We start from the raw sequence: 6,000 nt of genomic DNA, 5'->3' as shown, positions 1-6,000 counted from the left end.
AAATATACAGGAAAAGGATAGAGAGGAAGAGAAAGAAGATGTTTCTCAGTCTTTTGGTTTCCCAGATGAAGAGAGAGAGTTCATTATCCTTCAGACCTTTCCTTCAATTAGTTTGCTGCAGTCCAAAATGCCTGAACAAATGTGTAGTTCCATTCATAAGCTTCCAGAGAGGAATCCACTATCTCCAAGGCAGGGAGTCTTGGAGACTTCTGTTAGGTCTCTGTAGGATATTTGTGGTCAAGAAGAGTGGAAAGGCAGCAACTTCAAGAAGCTGCCTGACTGGCTTTGGCCACAGAGAACTGGACACAATGCAGAGACTGTGTGATGGAGAGGAAAACAACCAAGCTTCCCCTGAAGTGAGTGGCAATGTGTTCTCCCTCTTAGTTGTGGAGAACTGAAGCTTAGGAGGGTTGTTTTCTTTTCCTTCTCTACTCTGCTTTCTCCAACCATGTCCTATATTCCCTTCCATAACTGTTGATGGACTTTGTAAGGCTAATTCTCATTTTACAAATTAGTTCACTTCCATTGTCTGAGGACATCCAAGTAAGCATGGAAGGATGAACCTTGGTACTTTCTCATATGGATTTCAGTACTTTCTCACATATATAATGTGTGTGTGTGTGTGTGTGTGTCTGTGTGTGTGTCTGTGTCAGTGTCTGTGTCTGTTTGTCTGTTTGTCTGTTTATAAAGTATCCACTCTAGCATCCTACAATTCTAGTATGAGAGATTAAAACAGTTGCTTCCACCCCAAACAGGTCTTAATTTCCTCTTCTGTAAAATGGAAATAGTAATACTTATTTCTCTGGTTATTGTGAGGATCAAATGGGATAATATTTGTAAAAGCACTTTGTAAAAGGTAGGATGAATGCCATTAGGACTGCAAATAATTACAGGGACTGAAAAAGTTTGGGTATCTCTGACAGACTATATGGAATGATAGAACTGGAAGAGTACTTAGAATATAAAATATAGAATATCAGAGAAGCTTAGAAAATTGAATTTCTGAACTAGAAAGGCCTCAGATCAGAGAAGAACTCAGAATTGAATTTGAGTTAAATGGGATTCTAGAGAAAATGTAATTACATCTTAATTTTATAGATGGGGAAACTAAAGCCTTGAGAGGGGCAGAAATTTGCCATAATAACACAATATGTATTAAGATCTCAAATTCCTTCTGTTTCCCATATTTGGCTCATTGGTGTAAAAACAACTCTTTTTTTTTTTTTTTTTTTTTTTTTTAGTGAGAAAAAAATTTTTTTAACAGAAGGCAGGCTGCTAGAAGTGGTAATAGAATGAAAGGTTTCTCTATGTTTCCAGTTTCAAGACAAGCTTAAGGTGGTAATTACAAACATGTAACATCATTTTTCCTTATTTCTGTATTGGAAGATTTTGGTCTGGAGTTGATGGTCCAGAATTGAATAAAAGTGGAATTTTATTGTTGTTGTTGGTGGTGGTGGTGTGATTTCTTTTTCTAGCTTGGGCATAATGTATATAATTATTTTATTATAGCTTTTTATTGACAGAATATATGCATGGTTAATGTTTCAACATTGTCTCTTGCAATCACTTCTGTTCCAACTTTTCCCTTCCCTCCCTCTACCCCTTCCCCTAGATGGCAGGCAGTCTCATACATGTTAAACATATTAAATATATCTTAAATACAATATATGTGTACACATCCGTGTAGTTCTCTTGTTGCACAAGAAAAATTGGATTCAGAAAGGTAAAAATAACCTGTGAAGAAAAACAAAAATGCAAGTAGTCCACATTCATTTCCCAGTGTTCTTTCTCTGGGTATAGCTGGTTCTGTCCATCATTGATCAATTGGAACTGAATTGGATCTTCTCATTGTCAAAAATATCCATTTCCATCAGAATATATCCTCATACAGTATTGAAAACAACTCATTTTTGTTGTACTTTAAAGTGCAGAAAATATTATCTTATATTCTTGTGAGGTAGGCAATCCTGTGATGCAGAACTATTATTATTTCCATTTTATAAGTGAAGAAACTATGGCCCCAAAATGACTTGCTCAAATTTCCACAGACTTCAGAGTCCTTATTGATGCATTAAAAATAGTTTGAACTTTAAAAAATTATTGAAATATTCAAATAGATTTCATCCCTCCAGTAATTCAGGTAGCAACTCATTCATTTCATTTCCTCACTTACTCTTGACACATGGAAGTTATGCTGATTGGAACATAGTGATTGCCCATCTGTCATGCCTTGTTCTTGCTACTTGACACACTCATTATACTTCCTAGCATGCACATCCTTTTTCCTCTTTTATTCCTCAGGCACTTTCTAACTGTGTACTTACTAATTACTAACTTCAGCAAGTTACCTAAGCTCTGTCTATCTCAGTTTCTTCATGTGTAAAATGGAAATATTAATAGTACCTATCGCTCAAGGTTGTTTTGAGCATCAAATGAAATAATATTTGTAAATCTTTTAGCACAGTATCTGGTACATAAGAAGTGCTGTATAAATGTTAGCTATTATTATTTACACATCGTGTGTGTATATACATCACTGTATAACCCTGGGCAAATCATTTAACCCCTCAGTTTCAGTTTCCTTTTCTGCCAACAGAAGGCCTTGTAAAGCACAAATAAAAGCCAACTTTTTATTATTTCCCTGCACAGTTCATCTAGGCAGTGATGCGTCTCAGCTTTCTACCCTAACTTTACTGCGACTAAACTCAGCTGCCTTCTGTTCCCCATCTTCCTTGGTCCACTCCCTTACTCTCTCTTCTTCTCTCTTTCCACCCCAATCTGGGGTCCTGCTTAGCAAATATTGCTATCATTCATTCTCAATTGCTGCCTGATATCTGGTTGGATATCTGGTTGGACTTTGGTAATATTGACTGCCCTCACTATCTCTGTTCTGGAATAGTTGTTTTGGCTTTGGGGCTAAATCAGCCCTCTTGATATTCCTTTCTCTCTGTCTCCTTCTGTTCCATCCTCATCCCATCTCCAACACGTAGTTTTTAATGCTAGCACACTTCACTAGTACATGACTTTCTAATTAAGGCTAAGCTAGGTCTATAGCATCCCCTGCTGATCTCATTGGTGTTTGTTTGAAGGCCAGTTCAAACTGCTCCCCAAACCTCCTTCCTCTCATTTCAAGTTATCCACAATTCCTTTATCAAAAGTGACACCCAAAGTCTTCATCCTAGTGCATCAATGACTAATAATACTTTAAATGAATTTAGTCAAACTCAAAAACAAAGGGAGTGGTGGGGGTACTATATACTTAAGGATCCTTGCAGGTTGCATATTGACATATAAAACCAAATATTTACATTATTTATGTTCTATTGTATTTTTTAATTTAAAAAATATTTCCCAGTTACTTAATTTGGTTTGAGGTGTGTTTAGCCTTAATGTGCCTGCTGGTTGAGTGTCACATATGTTTATCTCTTAGATTTATCTGAATAGTTAATGGAATAAAAAGTTGAATTAATGATTGGGTTTAAGGAGAATTTGTGATTAATTTTTTGAAGGAAAAAGAAAGGTTTGTGCTCACCCTGTTTGTTTCTCACCTTCCCTGTTTCTCATCTCCAATCCCTTGTAATCTATTCCTCTTTATCAACTGTTCCACTCACTTCAATCAAAGCAACTTTGGCAATCCAATGCAATGAGGCAATTCAATCCTAACCTCTGCTCAGAGACAACTATAGGCAATTCTTAGATCTTTTCCCTAGTGTGAACCAGAGGAAAATGCAAAGAGGCTGAAAGTCAGAGGAGGAACAGAAACTTGTTAAAAAGTACTAAATGACTATCAGGTATGTGCTAGGGACTTTGATTCCAGGATTGACTTATAGTAATTATTTAAGGACCTACTTAGTATTCAGATGACTTAAATTGGAAGGAGCTTTTGTAAGTAATCCTAGTGAGTAAGGAATCTTATGTGAGTCTCGGCCATGTCTTTTGAGTAACTTTTTCCTCAGAATATGAGAACATCATGCAGTTATCTGAGGGAATACCAGGAAAGCACAAAGAATTTGAAAGACCACCCTTTCTTGTACATTAATCAATGATTATCTTTTATTGCAGGCCTATGTTTATCCTGGAAACCCGGACAGTTCCTTGAGTAAACACAATCCTCCTAAAGGAATGAACAAATTTTCTCCTTGGTGGGCCTCTTGTGATGGAGCATCCTGTACCTGGGAGGCTGCTATGTCTCAAGAGTCAAGTATCAACTGAGAATACTTAGTCTAGTGCCCTTTTTGTTCTCAGCCTTTAAAAACCCCTTAGTGGAAAAGGACTTTAAGGATTTAGGGCTAGGAAGTTTTGTATAATTTGCTTAGCAATGACTCCTACTTGATACTCTGAATATCTGACCATGAGTCCTCCCAGCCAAGGAATTCAGATGTTGGTGCTTCCTTAGAGTGGTAATGATTTATGTTTATTTGCTATAGTGGACACTTTGTTAATTGTGTATAACTTTTATGCTATGAGTTTCCTCTTCCCTTATGCCTTATTTAATTCAAGGTTCTGAGCAGTAATAAACTTGTATTCACCCTCTTTAAGACTGTGTCTGTTGAATGTGAATTCTTAATTTAGATTAAGCCTTAAAGAGATTTAGAGAGGAGGAAAGGAAAAAAAAAATAAAACAGCCTTCAGTCTGGGGATTGTGAGACTCCCCTGAGATGATGAATGCAAAATACTCTGGAAATCTTAAAGTGTTATATAAATAAAAATTGTTGTTTTTATCATTGTTAGCCTACAGGACCTTATTGTTAACTTCATTCTTTGAGCCTTCTGCTATACTTGCTGTACTCAAACAGTGTTTAACTGAGCAATACTCAGATGTGCTGGCTTAACAAACAGGCCATGGGTGGGATGGTGACGTTTGTATACACACTTTAAAATTTAATCTTCATTCTTAACAATTAAGTCTACACAGTTAGCAAAGCAGTAAATCCAGCCCTGATTTATAGCTATGAGATGTAAACTCTCATATTAGAAATTTAACTACTGGGCTCCTGCAAACCTTTAGAACTGGTTCCAGCATAACCCAACCTCAGTCACTTATTTCTGAAGATCTTCCTAGACAGTATTCTGTGTCATTTTCATTTATCAGGAAGGGGTCAAGTTTCATTCAGAGGGCAGTTTTATTTAGGATTAAGGCAATAGTTAGGCAGTGAATAGAACACCAGGCCTGGAATCAAGACTCCTCTTCCTGAGTTCAAAACTGACTTCAATACTAGCTGTGTGACTCTGGGCAAGTCACTTAACCCTGTTTTCCTCAGTTTCCTCATCTGTAAAATGAATTGTAGAAGGAAATGGGAAACTACGCCAGTAGCTTTGCCAAGAAAACCCCAAAAGAGTTCACAAAGAATTGAATAGGACTAAATAGCAATAACAACAAGGTGATGGGATTCCTTCCTTGAGAATAGGGTGCATCTAGAGAGAGACATTTGCCATGATATAGACTAGATTTCAAGTCAATATGAGTTCTTCTACTTATTACTTGTGTGTCCTTGTGTGACCAAATCACTTCATCTTGATGAGCCTGAGTTCTCTCATCTAAAAAATGAAGGGGGATTGTACTAGATGACCATCTATGTTCCTTTTCATTTGAATTGCTTGAACCTCTAAGGTCCTCTAAGCAGGGCTTCTTAAACTTCTTCTTCTTACAACCTCTTTTTGCCTGGAAGATTTTTATATGACCTTGGCATATAGCTATATAAAATAGGTATACAAATCAGACATTTACTGATAATAAATTATAATTTTACAACCTCCATATTCAGTTATGATACCCCATATGGGGTGACTAACCAGTTTAAGAATGTGGGCCCTTAGGGACCTCCAACCTTCCTTCCAAGGGAAAAGATTCATTCCAAGATTTTGCCACTTATTAGCCCTGTGATCTTGAATCTTAATAAGCCTCAGCTGTAAAATGGAAATTATCAGAAATGCATTACACACCCACAGGATTGTTGTGAAAATCTAAATTAGATACGGTACAGAGAGTGACTTTTTGCT

Source organism: Antechinus flavipes, chromosome 2 (genome assembly GCF_016432865.1).
Source record: "Antechinus flavipes isolate AdamAnt ecotype Samford, QLD, Australia chromosome 2, AdamAnt_v2, whole genome shotgun sequence".
Lineage (NCBI taxonomy): Eukaryota > Metazoa > Chordata > Mammalia > Dasyuromorphia > Dasyuridae > Antechinus > Antechinus flavipes.
Note: the sequence above shows the minus strand (reverse complement) of the source record.